At 41.7% G+C, this 22612-nt stretch overlaps 1 long non-coding RNA gene across 1 annotated transcript in view; it reads right to left on the bottom strand.

The window, feature by feature from the left end:
* The window catches only part of LOC132633866 (uncharacterized), a 44204-nt gene extending 21769 nt beyond the window's left edge, over window positions 1-22435 (bottom strand). The window contains exons 1-4 of the long non-coding RNA XR_009579888.1: window positions 22154-22435; window positions 21302-21356; window positions 20945-21023; window positions 20783-20831 (exon numbers count right to left, since the gene is read on the bottom strand). This is a non-coding gene — a long non-coding RNA (uncharacterized LOC132633866). The remainder of the gene's footprint in view (window positions 1-20782; window positions 20832-20944; window positions 21024-21301; window positions 21357-22153) is intronic.
* Window positions 22436-22612: the final 177 nt, after the last annotated feature.

Here is a 22612-nt window from a genome sequence, read left to right as displayed (position 1 = left end):
CGAGTCAGAGTATATATGCTAAGATTTCTGATTGATGTTAGAGACTTTGCAGACAGGGTCGTGGGTATAGGATGTCGGTTTTGTAAGCGACTCCATCAGCCGATGTGTCATTCTGTGTTATGATATAAATTCTATATGAGTACAGATTTTGTTTGATTTGAGAACGATGAAAAAGAAAGTTTCTGAAAGCTTTGTTATGTATGTCATTCTTAATTCATTGAAGAGTTCAATGAGATTGTGTATGTAATAAGAGTTAGCGGGTTCGCTCGGCTCCGAATATGGGGTCGGGTGCCCATCACACCATAGCAAGGTTAGGGTGTGACAATATCATCATATCATCATATCATATATATATATATATATATATATATATATATATATATATATATTGTTATATCCCGCATTTTTCACATTCGGATAATTCAAGGCAATCGCGGGAAGATAACAAGCAAGGCCATATCTTATTTTGTTTGACATATGAGTTGCTTATGAAAAACTTAGAAGTGGAATTAATAAGGAAGGTCAAGGGCATAAAGGGAAATTCGCAATATGACTCGTGAAAATATGGAAGAAGATGAAGGGCAATTTTGGTTACATAAACTAGCAAAAAAATACAAGTGGGCTTGAAAGTAAATATTTGGGAAATCTCTAGGCCCAACCGGCCAAGGACTTGGGTCCAAGCCCATATTGAACAAAAATTTGTCAATAAATAGGATGAGTAAGTCATCCTTATCTTGCTAACCTCTAGAAATTTCAAGACTTGAGGAGAAAAGAAAGAAGGAGAAAATAACCTAGGCCATTCGGCCATAACAAGAATTCCCAAGAAAAATTTGCAAAATTCCTCCAAAAATCATTTTCTACCAAGTGAAGGGTGCTTAACAAGGTGGAGTTGTTGTTGGAGCAAGAAAGGTTCAAAATCATACAAGTTGCCAAGAGTTAGGCAAATAAGAAGTTGAAGAAGATAGGTAAATTCTAATCTTGTTTTATGTGTTATATATGGTTTATATGTGTTGTAGTATGCTAAAATGGATGAAATTCATGAAGGAGAGAAATATGATATGTGGCCGTGTACCTATATGTATGTGTAGAAGCCATGCTTCAATTGTGTTAACTAGTATTTGGTTGTTATGTTTGTAAGTAATGTGTAGAAAATGAAAGTTGAATGAGTTGGAGAATATTGATGTTGTGTATGGCCGTGAGGTATAGTAATTTTATTATGTGTACATGGTCGTGTATATTGTATGTATGGCAATGTATATGTGTTGAAGAATGAAGAATAATGAGCAAGTTATATTCAATGTTGTAGTTGTTGTGTCGTAGATTTCATATCGCAAATAAAGGTTTGGTGACCTTGGTGAAGTATTGGTAAGTGGGAGATTATGTATATTGGAGGACAATGTTCTTGCATGGATAGTAAGTAATGGTATTAGTATAATGTTGAGGAAATATATATTACAAGGTTGCTATTGTGTTTATTGAAGTTGGAAAGTTTTGAAGAAAGTAGCAAATTGATATCATGTGTCTTGAACTAAATGTGTGAATCACTAGTGTGATTATTGAGCTATGATAATAGTTTGGCCGGGTTTGAATTCCCGGATTGTGTTTGTCAAGAATTTGGTTATATTGAATGTCGAGGATGGTGTATTTACAGAGGAAATGCTGCCGAAATTTCGGTAGCCAATTGTTTCCTTAAGGTGTTAACTCTAAGTATGCTAATGAGAGTTTTGGTAAAAATGACCAAATCGCAGATTTTGACGAGATTGTGACTCGAATTTGGAGTAGCTAAAGGAGCGGAAAGAGGTATGTAAGGCTTCACCTTTCTTTCTATGGCATGTCTTAACTAAACGAAGTCGGGTACGAGTCTCGGGGATAACCCTAATCCCCGGAATCCGCACCTAAAGTTTTCAACTTTTCGTTCAATTGAATTGAAGTAGAAAGTGTGTAAAACGACGAAAAGACCTTCTAGACCTCTATAACTTGCCTAAGTGGGACCCGATTACCCTAAGACTCATACAAGTAACGTTATGACACGTACTATGGGTAAATTATATACGCTACCTCGTCCGGCCCGAGGTGGGCCCGTTACTCTCGGATTTTCCTATAATCTTGGTTAACGTACTTGAAGTGAATCAAAAGGGGGCCTTTGATCCCGATTTCGTCACCAAGTGATAAGTACTATGACTACTCCAGCGGGAGTGTTTCTATGATGATAATGATAATGACAATGTCGGACAAGAGAATGTAGCTATGATAAGTACGACCGGAACGACTCTACGACTAAGCCAAGTACTTCATATAAACATGAAAGCGATAAACTAATTGTTGAATCATATTTATATTTTCTAGTTATAACTTTATTTTCTAAAATACCTAAGGTTTCATTTTCGGTTACTGTAACACTATTTTCCGTTGATAGTTTCGCCTTAAAATACTTGTTCCTTCAAGGTGAGACAAAGCTATCACTAGCATTCCGTAATGTAATCGGAGGTCACCGACCTTATGTCACTCCGACGGATACATGATTTTCCTTGGCTCTCTTGTGTGCTTATATGATATAGGTACATAAAACGGGTATACGTGTATGGGTATGTATATATATATGGTAAAGTAAATGTATATAAGACATGTATATGCATAAAAGATGAGTAAATGTATATGTATGTGTATGTGGGGAAAAAGGGAAGGGCCACTGTTATATCACCACCTGATTCAGCTGGATTCCATCCTGGACGCGGGATGCCCGGACGCGGGATATGGGATGAGCCGTACGCGGCGTCTGTATATGTATATATATAATGTGTGATACATATGTGATGTACTATGTTGGGTCATCGTTGGGGAGGGGGTTGGGAGAGCCGATTGTATTCGGCGTCTGTAAATGTAAATGAAAGATACCGTCTACTGAATTGTACTGTTTTCTGTATACATGAATAAGGGACACCGAGGGGGGGGTTGGGAGAGCCGATTGTATTCGGTGTCCGTAAACGTGAGCAAATGATACCGTTACTGAAACGTACTGTTTTATTTCTGTACACGAGAATAAGTAATATAAAGATGTGATTCCTATGCCTATGAAAAGAAACGTTTCAAAGACGAAAAGACAAGCCTACATGACAGCAGGCCTAAAGAGGGGCCTTCCTATGTACAGGTTACGTTCTTGCCTCGTTATACGCCCTATGGCTCCGTGATATTATTATTGATCGTACTTCATGTTACTGCTTGTATTGTTTTCCATGCCTTACATACTCGGTACATTATTCGTACTGACGTCCCTTCTTGTGGACGCTGCGTTTCATGCCGCGCAGGTCAGCAGGTATACGGACCAGATTCCTAGTGCCCTATCAGCAGCATTCGACAGCGCTCCAGTTGTTCCGGAGCCTTATTTCATCGGTACTATTTTGTGTATGTATTTTCGGGCGCGATAGTACTCGGCCCTTTCTCTGTATAAATGTACTATGCCTAGAGGCTCGTAGATAGATATACACAGTCAGCTATGTACAGTTTAATGTATTTTATTCCGAATGGTCCGCGTTCTGGTGTAACGCGATATTAGAAAGTTTACTGCAAATGTTAATGTTTAGAAAAAAAAATATGGCACTGTTTGTACAGGATAGCTAAGGGGTGCTCGGTACAAGTATCGGGTACTCGTCACGGCCCCTGGTCGGGTCGTGACAGAAGTGGTATCAGAGCAGTTCGGTCCTAGGGTTTGTCTACGAGCCGTGTCCAGTAGAGTCTTGTCTATGGGTGTGTAGCGCGCCATACTTATAGGCAGGAGGCTACAGGGCATTTAGGAAATGTGACCTTCTTTGTATTCTGAAATCGTGCGATAGAGCTATGTTACCAGGCTTCCATGCTCCTTTTCTAAAACCGATGTTATGGTTTCAGTAATGCCGCCGAAGAGAAAGGCTACGACGGCCGAGAAAGCCAAGGGGGCGGCGGCCCGCAGAGTTGAACAGGAGCTAGACGAAGAAGAATCTCACAATGAAGCTCCCCCTCAGACTGTTCCTGCACCCCCTGCACCGGCAGAGCAGGGGAGAGCTCCAGCTCCAGCCCCCGCACCTCCAGTTCCACCGCCAGCAGCTCCGGGCCAGCAGATGGCAGAGGCCATCCAGTTATTGACCCAGCTAGTCGCCGCGCAAGCTCAGCGGCAAGATGTGGACACAGGCGACAGGGCGGTAAGCGCAAGGGCCCGAGACTTTATTACCCTGAAGCCGCCAGAGTTCTATGGATCGAAGCCAGAGGAGGACCCGCAGGGTTTTATAGACGAGATGCTGAGGACTCTGAGGATCATACATGCTTCGGATACGGAGTCCGTAGAGTTGGCTTCATACAGGCTGCGGGATGTGGCAGTTCTGTGGTACGGTAACTGGATATCATCGAGGGGAGCAAATGCACCCCCTCCGGTTTGGCAGGAGTTCACTGAGGCTTTCCTACGACATTTTCTACCGCCAGAGGTTCGACGGGCTCGAGCCGATATGTTCTTGAACTTGAGACAGGGAAATATGAGCGTTCGGGAATACAGCCTTCGTTTCAACTCGCTCGCCAGGTATGCCCCCGCCCTGATAGCAGATAGGGGAGACCATGTGCACCGATTTGTAAGCGGGCTAGGGCCACATTTGGTTAAGGAGTGTTTGACGGCCTCACTCCAAGACGGGATGACTATTACTCGCATCCAGGCCCACGCCCAAAATCTGGAGGAGCAGTATCAGACACGGAGAGAGGAGAGCTATCCAGATAGGGGTTCCAGAAAAAGAGGCAGATTTTCTAGGGGTAGGAGCGAGTATAGAGGGGGGCAGGCACAAGAGCAATCTGGGTATTCGGGCCAACCAGCGGCCAGTGCACCTCCTCGATTAGCGGAATGGGGATTTGACCGACCTACCAATTCAGGAACAGGACAAGGCTCTAAGGCTTCAAGACTCCAGTACAGAGCCGATTCTAGCAGGACGGGGCTTCCCCCACCACGATGTGCTCGGTGTGGCAAGCCACACTCTGGGCAGTGCTACCTAGACACCGGTGGTTGTTTTGCCTGTGGTCGGACTGACCATTTTGTACGTGATTGCCCACTAAAGGATGGAGGAGGCCAAACTCAGCCAGCCGGATCAGCGATCGGTTCGTCGTCGACCGTGCGCCCTCGTGGACAGACTTCTCAGGCTCCAGCAGGCCGCGACCGAGGTAGGGGAGGAGCACCTAGTTCAGCCGATCCTCCGCACCGCCTATATGCACTGGCAGGACGACAGGACCCTGAGGCTTCCGCAGACGCGGCCACAGGTACTTTTTCAGTATCCTCTGTGATAGACATGTGTTAATTAATTCGAAATTTATTTTTTTTCCCTATACTGTCCTCTGTATTACTGAACACATTGAGAATTTGGAAATTTGGACGGAAGTGGCCATACGCATAGGTAAAAGGCGAACACCCGAAACTTTGCGAAGGTTAGAACTGTAAATAAAGGAAAAGACGTGTTACGCGGACGTTTCGAAAACTGCCGAGACCCCAACTCGTTCCATATTATGCGGCATAAGTGGTACGAGGAAGCGGAAGTAAAAATATTGACACCGAGACATTGAAATGCATTAAAGCTTCAAGGTTAAGCGTGCTCAGGTGGGAGTAATCCCATGATGGGTGACCCCCTGGGAAATATGCTGAAAATTTCATAGATGCGGAAACAAGAGACGAGTGTAAAAGTAGGTAGCCCAGAGTAAATTGGGGTGTGGGAAGTGGTTAGAAACCCCACACGAGCCACATAGGCCGAGCCGGACTAGACTAACAGAAAAAGGGAAGTCGTGACAACGGAGAGCTTTGGGAACGAAGGAGAAAAGTACAAATGTCAGGGTGAGGCCAATATTGAGTCCACACTAGCTAAGGCAAGGAATACCTAATATGGCGGTATACGGGAACATGTCTAGTGAGGGGATAGACGCAGCGGACGCCATGAAGAAGGAATTTCAACCGTAAAGATCGTAAAAAGGGTAACCTAAGCTTCTAAGATGAATATGCTAAGCGACAGGAGGTATTTACAAAGGAGACCTCCCCGAAATATTATACTACGCTATGAGGCAAGTTTAACATTCGAGGACGAATGTTCTGAAGGGGGGGAGGATGTTATATCCCGCATTTTTCACATTCGGATAATTCAAGGCAATCGCGGGAAGATAACAAGCAAGGCCATATCTTATTTTGTTTGACATATGAGTTGCTTATGAAAAACTTAGAAGTGGAATTAATAAGGAAGGTCAAGGGCATAAAGGGAAATTCGCAATATGACTCGTGAAAATATGGAAGAAGATGAAGGGCAATTTTGGTTACATAAACTAGCAAAAAAATACAAGTGGGCTTGAAAGTAAATATTTGGGAAATCTCTAGGCCCAACCGGCCAAGGACTTGGGTCCAAGCCCATATTGAACAAAAATTTGTCAATAAATAGGATGAGTAAGTCATCCTTATCTTGCTAACCTCTAGAAATTTCAAGACTTGAGGAGAAAAGAAAGAAGGAGAAAATAACCTAGGCCATTCGGCCATAACAAGAATTCCCAAGAAAAATTTGCAAAATTCCTCCAAAAATCATTTTCTACCAAGTGAAGGGTGCTTAACAAGGTGGAGTTGTTGTTGGAGCAAGAAAGGTTCAAAATCATACAAGTTGCCAAGAGTTAGGCAAATAAGAAGTTGAAGAAGATAGGTAAATTCTAATCTTGTTTTATGTGTTATATATGGTTTATATGTGTTGTAGTATGCTAAAATGGATGAAATTCATGAAGGAGAGAAATATGATATGTGGCCGTGTACCTATATGTATGTGTAGAAGCCATGCTTCAATTGTGTTAACTAGTATTTGGTTGTTATGTTTGTAAGTAATGTGTAGAAAATGAAAGTTGAATGAGTTGGAGAATATTGATGTTGTGTATGGCCGTGAGGTATAGTAATTTTATTATGTGTACATGGTCGTGTATATTGTATGTATGGCAATGTATATGTGTTGAAGAATGAAGAATAATGAGCAAGTTATATTCAATGTTGTAGTTGTTGTGTCGTAGATTTCATATCGCAAATAAAGGTTTGGTGACCTTGGTGAAGTATTGGTAAGTGGGAGATTATGTATATTGGAGGACAATGTTCTTGCATGGATAGTAAGTAATGGTATTAGTATAATGTTGAGGAAATATATATTACAAGGTTGCTATTGTGTTTATTGAAGTTGGAAAGTTTTGAAGAAAGTAGCAAATTGATATCATGTGTCTTGAACTAAATGTGTGAATCACTAGTGTGATTATTGAGCTATGATAATAGTTTGGCCGGGTTTGAATTCCCGGATTGTGTTTGTCAAGAATTTGGTTATATTGAATGTCGAGGATGGTGTATTTACAGAGGAAATGCTGCCGAAATTTCGGTAGCCAATTGTTTCCTTAAGGTGTTAACTCTAAGTATGCTAATGAGAGTTTTGGTAAAAATGACCAAATCGCAGATTTTGACGAGATTGTGACTCGAATTTGGAGTAGCTAAAGGAGCGGAAAGAGGTATGTAAGGCTTCACCTTTCTTTCTATGGCATGTCTTAACTAAACGAAGTCGGGTACGAGTCTCGGGGATAACCCTAATCCCCGGAATCCGCACCTAAAGTTTTCAACTTTTCGTTCAATTGAATTGAAGTAGAAAGTGTGTAAAACGACGAAAAGACCTTCTAGACCTCTATAACTTGCCTAAGTGGGACCCGATTACCCTAAGACTCATACAAGTAACGTTATGACACGTACTATGGGTAAATTATATACGCTACCTCGTCCGGCCCGAGGTGGGCCCGTTACTCTCGGATTTTCCTATAATCTTGGTTAACGTACTTGAAGTGAATCAAAAGGGGGCCTTTGATCCCGATTTCGTCACCAAGTGATAAGTACTATGACTACTCCAGCGGGAGTGTTTCTATGATGATAATGATAATGACAATGTCGGACAAGAGAATGTAGCTATGATAAGTACGACCGGAACGACTCTACGACTAAGCCAAGTACTTCATATAAACATGAAAGCGATAAACTAATTGTTGAATCATATTTATATTTTCTAGTTATAACTTTATTTTCTAAAATACCTAAGGTTTCATTTTCGGTTACTGTAACACTATTTTCCGTTGATAGTTTCGCCTTAAAATACTTGTTCCTTCAAGGTGAGACAAAGCTATCACTAGCATTCCGTAATGTAATCGGAGGTCACCGACCTTATGTCACTCCGACGGATACATGATTTTCCTTGGCTCTCTTGTGTGCTTATATGATATAGGTACATAAAACGGGTATACGTGTATGGGTATGTATATATATATGGTAAAGTAAATGTATATAAGACATGTATATGCATAAAAGATGAGTAAATGTATATGTATGTGTATGTGGGGAAAAAGGGAAGGGCCACTGTTATATCACCACCTGATTCAGCTGGATTCCATCCTGGACGCGGGATGCCCGGACGCGGGATATGGGATGAGCCGTACGCGGCGTCTGTATATGTATATATATAATGTGTGATACATATGTGATGTACTATGTTGGGTCATCGTTGGGGAGGGGGTTGGGAGAGCCGATTGTATTCGGCGTCTGTAAATGTAAATGAAAGATACCGTCTACTGAATTGTACTGTTTTCTGTATACATGAATAAGGGACACCGAGGGGGGGGTTGGGAGAGCCGATTGTATTCGGTGTCCGTAAACGTGAGCAAATGATACCGTTACTGAAACGTACTGTTTTATTTCTGTACACGAGAATAAGTAATATAAAGATGTGATTCCTATGCCTATGAAAAGAAACGTTTCAAAGACGAAAAGACAAGCCTACATGACAGCAGGCCTAAAGAGGGGCCTTCCTATGTACAGGTTACGTTCTTGCCTCGTTATACGCCCTATGGCTCCGTGATATTATTATTGATCGTACTTCATGTTACTGCTTGTATTGTTTTCCATGCCTTACATACTCGGTACATTATTCGTACTGACGTCCCTTCTTGTGGACGCTGCGTTTCATGCCGCGCAGGTCAGCAGGTATACGGACCAGATTCCTAGTGCCCTATCAGCAGCATTCGACAGCGCTCCAGTTGTTCCGGAGCCTTATTTCATCGGTACTATTTTGTGTATGTATTTTCGGGCGCGATAGTACTCGGCCCTTTCTCTGTATAAATGTACTATGCCTAGAGGCTCGTAGATAGATATACACAGTCAGCTATGTACAGTTTAATGTATTTTATTCCGAATGGTCCGCGTTCTGGTGTAACGCGATATTAGAAAGTTTACTGCAAATGTTAATGTTTAGAAAAAAAAATATGGCACTGTTTGTACAGGATAGCTAAGGGGTGCTCGGTACAAGTATCGGGTACTCGTCACGGCCCCTGGTCGGGTCGTGACAGAAGTGGTATCAGAGCAGTTCGGTCCTAGGGTTTGTCTACGAGCCGTGTCCAGTAGAGTCTTGTCTATGGGTGTGTAGCGCGCCATACTTATAGGCAGGAGGCTACAGGGCATTTAGGAAATGTGACCTTCTTTGTATTCTGAAATCGTGCGATAGAGCTATGTTACCAGGCTTCCATGCTCCTTTTCTAAAACCGATGTTATGGTTTCAGTAATGCCGCCGAAGAGAAAGGCTACGACGGCCGAGAAAGCCAAGGGGGCGGCGGCCCGCAGAGTTGAACAGGAGCTAGACGAAGAAGAATCTCACAATGAAGCTCCCCCTCAGACTGTTCCTGCACCCCCTGCACCGGCAGAGCAGGGGAGAGCTCCAGCTCCAGCCCCCGCACCTCCAGTTCCACCGCCAGCAGCTCCGGGCCAGCAGATGGCAGAGGCCATCCAGTTATTGACCCAGCTAGTCGCCGCGCAAGCTCAGCGGCAAGATGTGGACACAGGCGACAGGGCGGTAAGCGCAAGGGCCCGAGACTTTATTACCCTGAAGCCGCCAGAGTTCTATGGATCGAAGCCAGAGGAGGACCCGCAGGGTTTTATAGACGAGATGCTGAGGACTCTGAGGATCATACATGCTTCGGATACGGAGTCCGTAGAGTTGGCTTCATACAGGCTGCGGGATGTGGCAGTTCTGTGGTACGGTAACTGGATATCATCGAGGGGAGCAAATGCACCCCCTCCGGTTTGGCAGGAGTTCACTGAGGCTTTCCTACGACATTTTCTACCGCCAGAGGTTCGACGGGCTCGAGCCGATATGTTCTTGAACTTGAGACAGGGAAATATGAGCGTTCGGGAATACAGCCTTCGTTTCAACTCGCTCGCCAGGTATGCCCCCGCCCTGATAGCAGATAGGGGAGACCATGTGCACCGATTTGTAAGCGGGCTAGGGCCACATTTGGTTAAGGAGTGTTTGACGGCCTCACTCCAAGACGGGATGACTATTACTCGCATCCAGGCCCACGCCCAAAATCTGGAGGAGCAGTATCAGACACGGAGAGAGGAGAGCTATCCAGATAGGGGTTCCAGAAAAAGAGGCAGATTTTCTAGGGGTAGGAGCGAGTATAGAGGGGGGCAGGCACAAGAGCAATCTGGGTATTCGGGCCAACCAGCGGCCAGTGCACCTCCTCGATTAGCGGAATGGGGATTTGACCGACCTACCAATTCAGGAACAGGACAAGGCTCTAAGGCTTCAAGACTCCAGTACAGAGCCGATTCTAGCAGGACGGGGCTTCCCCCACCACGATGTGCTCGGTGTGGCAAGCCACACTCTGGGCAGTGCTACCTAGACACCGGTGGTTGTTTTGCCTGTGGTCGGACTGACCATTTTGTACGTGATTGCCCACTAAAGGATGGAGGAGGCCAAACTCAGCCAGCCGGATCAGCGATCGGTTCGTCGTCGACCGTGCGCCCTCGTGGACAGACTTCTCAGGCTCCAGCAGGCCGCGACCGAGGTAGGGGAGGAGCACCTAGTTCAGCCGATCCTCCGCACCGCCTATATGCACTGGCAGGACGACAGGACCCTGAGGCTTCCGCAGACGCGGCCACAGGTACTTTTTCAGTATCCTCTGTGATAGACATGTGTTAATTAATTCGAAATTTATTTTTTTTCCCTATACTGTCCTCTGTATTACTGAACACATTGAGAATTTGGAAATTTGGACGGAAGTGGCCATACGCATAGGTAAAAGGCGAACACCCGAAACTTTGCGAAGGTTAGAACTGTAAATAAAGGAAAAGACGTGTTACGCGGACGTTTCGAAAACTGCCGAGACCCCAACTCGTTCCATATTATGCGGCATAAGTGGTACGAGGAAGCGGAAGTAAAAATATTGACACCGAGACATTGAAATGCATTAAAGCTTCAAGGTTAAGCGTGCTCAGGTGGGAGTAATCCCATGATGGGTGACCCCCTGGGAAATATGCTGAAAATTTCATAGATGCGGAAACAAGAGATGAGTGTAAAAGTAGGTAGCCCAGAGTAAATTGGGGTGTGGGAAGTGGTTAGAAACCCCACACGAGCCACATAGGCCGAGCCGGACTAGACTAACAGAAAAAGGGAAGTCGTGACAACGGAGAGCTTTGGGAACGAAGGAGAAAAGTACAAATGTCAGGGTGAGGCCAATATTGAGTCCACACTAGCTAAGGCAAGGAATACCTAATATGGCGGTATACGGGAACATGTCTAGTGAGGGGATAGACGCAGCGGACGCCATGAAGAAGGAATTTCAACCGTAAAGATCGTAAAAAGGGTAACCTAAGCTTCTAAGATGAATATGCTAAGCGACAGGAGGTATTTACAAAGGAGACCTCCCCGAAATATTATACTACGCTATGAGGCAAGTTTAACATTCGAGGACGAATGTTCTGAAGGGGGGGAGGATGTTATATCCCGCATTTTTCACATTCGGATAATTCAAGGCAATCGCGGGAAGATAACAAGCAAGGCCATATCTTATTTTGTTTGACATATGAGTTGCTTATGAAAAACTTAGAAGTGGAATTAATAAGGAAGGTCAAGGGCATAAAGGGAAATTCGCAATATGACTCGTGAAAATATGGAAGAAGATGAAGGGCAATTTTGGTTACATAAACTAGCAAAAAAATACAAGTGGGCTTGAAAGTAAATATTTGGGAAATCTCTAGGCCCAACCGGCCAAGGACTTGGGTCCAAGCCCATATTGAACAAAAATTTGTCAATAAATAGGATGAGTAAGTCATCCTTATCTTGCTAACCTCTAGAAATTTCAAGACTTGAGGAGAAAAGAAAGAAGGAGAAAATAACCTAGGCCATTCGGCCATAACAAGAATTCCCAAGAAAAATTTGCAAAATTCCTCCAAAAATCATTTTCTACCAAGTGAAGGGTGCTTAACAAGGTGGAGTTGTTGTTGGAGCAAGAAAGGTTCAAAATCATACAAGTTGCCAAGAGTTAGGCAAATAAGAAGTTGAAGAAGATAGGTAAATTCTAATCTTGTTTTATGTGTTATATATGGTTTATATGTGTTGTAGTATGCTAAAATGGATGAAATTCATGAAGGAGAGAAATATGATATGTGGCCGTGTACCTATATGTATGTGTAGAAGCCATGCTTCAATTGTGTTAACTAGTATTTGGTTGTTATGTTTGTAAGTAATGTGTAGAAAATGAAAGTTGAATGAGTTGGAGAATATTGATGTTGTGTATGGCCGTGAGGTATAGTAATTTTATTATGTGTACATGGTCGTGTATATTGTATGTATGGCAATGTATATGTGTTGAAGAATGAAGAATAATGAGCAAGTTATATTCAATGTTGTAGTTGTTGTGTCGTAGATTTCATATCGCAAATAAAGGTTTGGTGACCTTGGTGAAGTATTGGTAAGTGGGAGATTATGTATATTGGAGGACAATGTTCTTGCATGGATAGTAAGTAATGGTATTAGTATAATGTTGAGGAAATATATATTACAAGGTTGCTATTGTGTTTATTGAAGTTGGAAAGTTTTGAAGAAAGTAGCAAATTGATATCATGTGTCTTGAACTAAATGTGTGAATCACTAGTGTGATTATTGAGCTATGATAATAGTTTGGCCGGGTTTGAATTCCCGGATTGTGTTTGTCAAGAATTTGGTTATATTGAATGTCGAGGATGGTGTATTTACAGAGGAAATGCTGCCGAAATTTCGGTAGCCAATTGTTTCCTTAAGGTGTTAACTCTAAGTATGCTAATGAGAGTTTTGGTAAAAATGACCAAATCGCAGATTTTGACGAGATTGTGACTCGAATTTGGAGTAGCTAAAGGAGCGGAAAGAGGTATGTAAGGCTTCACCTTTCTTTCTATGGCATGTCTTAACTAAACGAAGTCGGGTACGAGTCTCGGGGATAACCCTAATCCCCGGAATCCGCACCTAAAGTTTTCAACTTTTCGTTCAATTGAATTGAAGTAGAAAGTGTGTAAAACGACGAAAAGACCTTCTAGACCTCTATAACTTGCCTAAGTGGGACCCGATTACCCTAAGACTCATACAAGTAACGTTATGACACGTACTATGGGTAAATTATATACGCTACCTCGTCCGGCCCGAGGTGGGCCCGTTACTCTCGGATTTTCCTATAATCTTGGTTAACGTACTTGAAGTGAATCAAAAGGGGGCCTTTGATCCCGATTTCGTCACCAAGTGATAAGTACTATGACTACTCCAGCGGGAGTGTTTCTATGATGATAATGATAATGACAATGTCGGACAAGAGAATGTAGCTATGATAAGTACGACCGGAACGACTCTACGACTAAGCCAAGTACTTCATATAAACATGAAAGCGATAAACTAATTGTTGAATCATATTTATATTTTCTAGTTATAACTTTATTTTCTAAAATACCTAAGGTTTCATTTTCGGTTACTGTAACACTATTTTCCGTTGATAGTTTCGCCTTAAAATACTTGTTCCTTCAAGGTGAGACAAAGCTATCACTAGCATTCCGTAATGTAATCGGAGGTCACCGACCTTATGTCACTCCGACGGATACATGATTTTCCTTGGCTCTCTTGTGTGCTTATATGATATAGGTACATAAAACGGGTATACGTGTATGGGTATGTATATATATATGGTAAAGTAAATGTATATAAGACATGTATATGCATAAAAGATGAGTAAATGTATATGTATGTGTATGTGGGGAAAAAGGGAAGGGCCACTGTTATATCACCACCTGATTCAGCTGGATTCCATCCTGGACGCGGGATGCCCGGACGCGGGATATGGGATGAGCCGTACGCGGCGTCTGTATATGTATATATATAATGTGTGATACATATGTGATGTACTATGTTGGGTCATCGTTGGGGAGGGGGTTGGGAGAGCCGATTGTATTCGGCGTCTGTAAATGTAAATGAAAGATACCGTCTACTGAATTGTACTGTTTTCTGTATACATGAATAAGGGACACCGAGGGGGGGGTTGGGAGAGCCGATTGTATTCGGTGTCCGTAAACGTGAGCAAATGATACCGTTACTGAAACGTACTGTTTTATTTCTGTACACGAGAATAAGTAATATAAAGATGTGATTCCTATGCCTATGAAAAGAAACGTTTCAAAGACGAAAAGACAAGCCTACATGACAGCAGGCCTAAAGAGGGGCCTTCCTATGTACAGGTTACGTTCTTGCCTCGTTATACGCCCTATGGCTCCGTGATATTATTATTGATCGTACTTCATGTTACTGCTTGTATTGTTTTCCATGCCTTACATACTCGGTACATTATTCGTACTGACGTCCCTTCTTGTGGACGCTGCGTTTCATGCCGCGCAGGTCAGCAGGTATACGGACCAGATTCCTAGTGCCCTATCAGCAGCATTCGACAGCGCTCCAGTTGTTCCGGAGCCTTATTTCATCGGTACTATTTTGTGTATGTATTTTCGGGCGCGATAGTACTCGGCCCTTTCTCTGTATAAATGTACTATGCCTAGAGGCTCGTAGATAGATATACACAGTCAGCTATGTACAGTTTAATGTATTTTATTCCGAATGGTCCGCGTTCTGGTGTAACGCGATATTAGAAAGTTTACTGCAAATGTTAATGTTTAGAAAAAAAAATATGGCACTGTTTGTACAGGATAGCTAAGGGGTGCTCGGTACAAGTATCGGGTACTCGTCACAGCCCCTGGTCGGGTCGTGACATATATACCGTACCCGGCCCTCTAGTGAGGGACTCGGTGAACAATGCAGTGAAACTGTGCACGAAAACATACCCGGCCCGGGACTCGATGAAAGATATATTACGGCATGCACGAGCAGAGTAGTGAGCAACCATATGCAACTAAGTCATATCTGACACTCAATAGAAATAATCAAAATGAACTATCATTTGAAAATCAAGACAATAGTCATATCTAGTACCCTTCGAATGTCACTATGGATTATATCAAAATAGGACGTCTGGAATCATAGATACGTATTAAGCCATTATAAAATAAGTTCTAGGAATCAAGAACATTAGCCATCCTAGTGTCTCTAAGAATAGGAGCTTTTTTGGAGTTATATGCTCGTCGTCTGTTTGTTTCATAAAGATCATGCCAAAAAAAGAAGGAAGGGATAGCTTTACATACCTTAAGTTGCCAATATAAAACCCAAAACGAACTCGTCATAATGCTGATGCTAATCCTATAACAAGAAAATACATGTATGACTTTAGATGGTTTTCGTATATCGTGTATATCAATTGATAACTTGATCCTAAAGCGAAATAGGTAGCATCTCCCCAATATCGCTAGTATCTCCGAATTCGATATATCACAATAACAGGCAAAATAACAAAAAGAAATCTCAACAACACAACATATATATCCATAATGACTTCATAATACTTTATAATGATCGTCAAGCTCGAAGTAGGATCTGTACAACCCATGTCACCTTTTGTATGCTCCTTTCATAACTTAATAACATTCTCAACAAGGTAAGGAAGTCATTTACTACAAATTCTATCCTTATATCATATGATTATAACAAGAAAACAGTCCACAAACTCCACTCTTTCCAAATGACGATTTTATTTTCAAGTTCGTGTTTATTTCATCAATTCTCACAATTTAGCCAAAATATCGATCACAATACCAATAAAAATATCAGCAAATACATATCCAAAATAGAATTAAATCCATTCTTAAATCACTTCCAAAACAGCCCAATATACATTCGTATATCAATGCTCGTATACACTTCTTTATTTTCGTATATCCATACTATAACGGCAACAAAAATAACAACAACTAAAACTACAACCAATTCCACCATATTCCAGCCCACAAAACAATTTATAACAACCACCAAACAGCCCACATGATAACAACAACAATAACTTATCCAATCTCCCGCTGTTAATTCCTTAATTCTCACCCCACAATTTAGCCAGGACTCGAACGAATTTAAATATATCAAGAATAGGAGAATTCTTACCTTATATGCCAAGAACTGCTATCCTTCAATTTTACTTTACTTTGAAAAAATCTCTAATTTGCTATCACCCGGAGAAACCGACATTATTATAATCTTGATGTCGTTCTCCGTATTTGCTTCCACGCGAGAGAGGTTCTTCTTCACCCCAATGTTGCTTCGGATATTCTGGAGAGAAAATTCTCCAAGAATGAAGAGGGGAATTCATATGAATGACCTCTAAAATGGAGTAGAATGTTGCTGTACATATATATTATTCCTATGTTTGACTTACTAAGAAAAGATTAAAATATAATCTTGCTAGTGGACCGTGGGAACCACATCATCTATCCACTCAGTTGCTTATGAGAAATTCTTATCCCAATATGTGTCCAACAATAGATTCATAATTTGCACTAGTCATGAATTGTTTATGTCATGGTGGTCCCACGTGGATGACTATCTTTTGGCTTATCCCATTATTTCCTTTAATTGAATCATTTGTCTCCCACTACTTTTGGTAATTAGCTCCCGGTTCGCAGTTCAATTAAATACTAATCACTTTTAGCACACTTCATATACTCATTATTATACTCATGTGATATATCACTAGTCCATAACCTCATTGACCACGCATAAAAAATTATTCTCAACCACCGTGGTCACACTTGTTAAGTCCTAAATTATTTTGGGACCTCAAACTCTTTGTACACCAAACTCTCGATTTTCATCCTTGAATATGATCGAATTCTCCGGGCTCGGGTAATTTTGCTCATATTGGACGATTAAATTTTTCTAGTCCAAAAATATGGGGTATTATAGCTTGGACCGTATTTCATCAAATAAATTTCGAACCTCGACAAAACTTATTTTCTTAGATTTGTTTAACTTCAAATATTATAACACATCTGTACCATCACTACAACCACCCATAAGCTTGGGAGGATAACCTCATTTTCCTTACTAATATCATTTAACTCGCACGCTTTCCAACACATGAAAATACTGGATGTAACACCTGTCCCGTCCTTTCTACAGATTTATTCTAGTAGAGGTCTGTTGACAGTTGTATGTATTAGTCAGATGATGTAGTCTTGTCTGCTTCCATTCTTTTGTGTACAGTATATATAGCAGCCTAGCCGGCTTGCACTGTTCCTTCAACATGTATATGTATATACAAATTGTACAGAGATTATGATGTCTCCCCATTTATGCAATCAGTTTAAGTTACTTGTAGGCCCTTGGTGTTCAGTAAGGTTCAGATATGTGTATAGGGGTGTTTGGTCGCTAGAGGTCAGACACTCATCACTACTCATCGATTTGGATCATGACAGAAGTGGTATTAGAGCAGTTCCTTCCTAGGGTTGTCTACAGACAGTGTCTAGTAGAGTCTTATTTATAGGTGTGTTGTACACCACACTTATAAACAGGGGGCTATAGGACATTTAGGAAAGTTTCATTCTTTCTCTCCTAGATCGTGTGATAGAGCCATGTGATAAGAGTTCATTTTCTAATAATTTTTCCTTATTTCAGCGATGCCTCTAAAAAAATCTGCAGCTACCCAGGAAGGAAAGGGAGTGTCTAGTGAGGCCACTAGCCGTACCCAACGGGCTACTAGGACTCGAGATGAGATTCAGAGTAAGAGCCCATCTCAGACTTCACATACCCCACCTCCAGTACCTACTCCAGCTCCTCATCCAGATGCACCGGTCCAGGATGTGTGGGATGCTGTACAGTTATTGACTAGACTAGTAGCCACTCAGGCTTAGCGACAGGGGGCTGGTTTTGATCAGGCAGACCGAGTGGGTAGTGCGAGGGTTAAAACTTTTCTTGGGTTAGACCCTCCAGAGTTTTTCAGTGTTGAAGCAAAATATGGATCCTCAGGACTTCATTGATAGTATGCAAAGGACACTGAGGGTTATGCATGCTGATGAGGTCGAGTTAGTGGAGTTGGCTTCGTATATACTTCGTGATGTTGCGTTGTAGTTGTATTAGGAATGGGAGGTATCTAGGGGAGAAAATGGCCCTCCAACTATCTGACGAGAGTTTTTAGATGCTTTTATTCGCCATTACTTACCACTAGAGGTTCGAAGGGCCCGAGCAAATAAGTTCTTGCATATGGAGCAGGGTAGCATGAGTGTTCAGGAGTATTGTGTACACTTCGATTCTCTAGCTCGATATGCCCCAGCCATGATGGCTGAGATGGAGGACAGAGTTCATCATTTTGTGGCTGGTCTAGGGCCATATTTGATAGATGAGTGTATGACTGCTGCACTATAGTCGGGCATGGATAATTCCTGTATACAGGCATATGCCAAGAATCTGGAAGATCATAAGCGTCAGCGGGGAATAGAGGGTGAGGGTCATCGAGGCCATGGTAAGACGGCTAGATCTTTAGATATGGCTGGTGAGTTTAGAAAAAGACAAAGACATCAGCATTCCAAGTATCCATTTCATTTAGTAAGGAGTGCACCTCCGCGATTTTCAGGCCCTAGGTTTGATCGGTCTTCTAATTCTGGAGCGGGCTAGAGCTCCAGAGCATCAGGTTCTCAGTACCGACCAGAGTCAGGCCAGGTGAGGCCACCCTTGTCATGGTGTGCTTAGTATGGTAGGCTACATGCTGGGTAGTGTCGATTAGGGTTGGATGTTTGCTATGCTTGTGGTCAGTCAGGCCACAAGATGAGGGAGTGTCCTATGAGGGTTGGTACAGGCATCGTTCTGCCTACAGGGTCAATAGCTAGTTCTTCTTCCTCAGTACGCCCTTTAGGGCAGCTTTCTTAGACACCAGCAGGATGTGGTAGAGGGAGGAGTGGAGCCTCTAGCTCGAGTGGGCCTCAACATCGTGTTTATATATTAGCTGGTAGACAGGATCGTGAGACATCTACTGATGCTGTTATAAGTATATTATCAGTTTCCTCCCATGATGTATATGCACTGATTGATCCAGGTTCCACTTTGTCATATGTTACGCCATTTGTTGCTGGCAAGTTTGGGATAGAGTCTGAATCGATCACACCGTTTGAGGTCTCTATGCCAATTGGTGATCTAGTCATAGCAAGGCGAGTATACCGAGGCTGTGTAGTGATAGTTTGCAATCGCCAGACCCTAGAAAATTTGGTTGGGTTAGACATGGTTAATTTCGACATTATTATGGGCATGGATTGGTTGTCTTCTTGTTATGCCAACGTTGATTGCAGAACAAAGGTAGTTCGATTTTAGTTTCCCGGCGAGCCAGTTCTACAGTGGAAGGGTAATGGTGCTTCGCCAAGGGTTAGGTTTATTTCCTACCTTAAGGCAAGGAAAATGATCCGAAAAGGGTATATCTATCACCTAGTGTCACGACCCAACCAGAGGGCTATGACGGGCACCTCCTAACGTACATTCATATTCTCATCTAGGTGAGCTACATGGCCTAGTCATGATTTTCCATACATCAACAATACTAATCACGTCGAGCAATGACACATTTCTATCCTCATCAATAACAATGTCCATGTCCATGTACACAAGCCAACGTGGCTAACAAAACGATATACAAAGTATGAGCCAACAAGGCTACAAGACATCTAATCATAAAATATTGTCTACAAGCCTCTAAGGAGGGTATGTAACATCATATAGGCAGGACGGGACCCTGACATGCCCATATATATTTACACAAAAGAATAATACCAAAAGCTGTAGCTCCGGATGAAATGGAGCTCCTCTATGCAGACCCTGAACAAGAAATCTATGGATCAAGCCTGTCTCCCTGGCCACCTACGGGCATGACGCAGCGTCCAAAAACAAAAGGACGTTAGTACGAATAATGTACTGAGTATGTAAAGCATAATAACATCATAGTAGTAGCATAAGAGACAGCATAAGAAATAGCATAGGATGGGAGAATCAGGAGGTAATAGAGCCATTTGTGCCTCTAGTGGCCATCATCATATTTACTTACTTGTCCTTCATAGGGACCTTCCATTTCTAATGCTTACTCATGTATAGATACATATATTTATTTATATCATACCCGACCATGAAGGTTCGGTGTTTCACGTACCCGACCATGTCAAGGCTTGGTGGTATACATACCTGGCCCTACCAAGGCTCACGGTTAGCCATACCCAACTTCAGGGGTGTGCGCACGACAATTATCATACCCGGCCATATAAGCTCGATGATTACATAATAGTCATACATACTTAGACACGTATACATAAGAGTCCATGAGTATCATCAACATCATTACCATCATCGCTTTCGTTACATCTATCCTTAGAGGATCAACTATCATATGAGGGAGGTAATAGCATTGTGAAAGTATCAAGGATCATGAGCTTTAGTGACTTTAGAGATAGAGTCATTTGGAAGACATTATGGAACTAATAGAAAGGTATATAGCAAAGGAACCATGCCTTAATGAAAGAAGGGTTAGCCTTACATACCTCTTGGTCTTCTTAACTACTTAATGTTCACCGTCGAAGCTTGAACAATCTACATTTAGAAGGATTCATCATATATATATATATATATATATATATACCGTACCCGGCCCTCTAGTGAGGGACTCGGTGAACAATGCAGTGAAACTGTGCACGAAAACATACCCGGCCCGGGACTCGGTGAAAGATATATTACGGCATGCACGAGCAGAGTAGTGAGCAACCATATGCAACTAAGTCATATCTGAGACTCAATAGAAATAATCAAAATGAACTATCATTTGAAAATCAAGACAATAGTCATATCTAGTACCCTTCGAATGTCACTATGGATTATATCAAAATAGGACGTCTGGAATCATAGATACGTATCAAGCCATTATAAAATAAGTTCTGGGAATCAAGAACATTAGCCATCCTAGTGTCTCTAAGAATAGGAGCTTCTTTGGAGTTATATGCTCGTCGTCTGTTTGTTTCATAAAGATCATGCCAAAAAAAGAAGGAAGGGATAGCTTTACATACCTTAAGTTGCCAATATAAAACCCAAAACGAACTCGTCGTAATGCTGATGCTAATCCTATAACAAGGAAATACATGTATGACTTTAGATGGTTTTCGTATATCGTGTATATCAATTGATAACTTGATCCTAAAGCGAAACAGGTAGCATCTCCCCAATATCGCTAGTATCTCCGAATTCGATATATCACAATAACAGGCAAAATAACAAAAAGAAATCTCAACAACACAACATATATATATCCATAATGACTTCATAATACTTTATAATGATCGTCAAGCTCGAAGTAGGATCTGTACAACCCATGTCACCTTTTGTATGCTCCTTTCATAACTTAATAACATTCTCAACAAGGTAAGGAAGTCATTTACTACAAATTCTATCCTTATATCATATGATTATAACAAGAAAGCAGTCCACAAACTCCACTCTATCCAAATGACGATTTTATTTTCAAGTTCGTGTTTATTTCATCAATTCTCACAATTTAGCCAAAATATCGATCACAATACCAATACAAATATCAGCAAATACATATCCAAAATAGAATTAAATCCATTCTTAAATCACTTCCAAAACAGCCCAATATACATTCGTATATCAATGCTCGTATACACTTCTTTATTTTCGTATATCCATACTATAACGGCAACAAAAATAACAACAACTAAAACTACAATCAATCCCACAATATTCCAGCCCACAAAACAATTTATAACAACCACCAAACAGCCCACATGATAACAACAACAATAACTTATCCAATCTCCCGCTGTTAATTCCTTAAATCTCACCCCACAATTTAGCCAGGACTCGAACGAATTTAAATATATCAAGAATATGAGAATTCTTACCTTATATGCCAAGAACTGCTATCCTTCAATTTTACTTTACTTTGAAAAAATCTCTAATTTGCTATCACCCGGAGAAACCGACATTATTATAATCTTGATGTCGTTCTCCGTATTTGCTTCCACGCGAGAGAGGTTCTTCTTCACCCCAATGTTTCTTCGGATATTCTGGAGAGAAAATTCTCCAAGAATGAAGAGGGGAATTCATATGAATGACCTCTAAAATGGAGTAGAATGTTGCTGTACATATATATTATTCCTATGTTTGACTTACTAAGAAAAGATCAAAATATAATCTTGCTAGTGGCCGTGGGAACCACATCATCTCTCCACTCAGTTGCTTATGAGAAATTCTTATCCCGATATTTGTCCAACAATAGATTCATAATTTGCACTAGTCATGAATTGTTTATGTCATGGTGGTCCCACGTGGATGACTATCTTTTGGCTTATCCCATTATT

This window comes from Lycium barbarum, chromosome 3 (genome assembly GCF_019175385.1).
Source record: "Lycium barbarum isolate Lr01 chromosome 3, ASM1917538v2, whole genome shotgun sequence".
Taxonomy (NCBI): Eukaryota; Viridiplantae; Streptophyta; class Magnoliopsida; order Solanales; family Solanaceae; genus Lycium; species Lycium barbarum.
The sequence above is the reverse complement of the archived record's forward strand: the minus strand, read 5'-3'. Positions and strand labels throughout refer to the sequence as shown.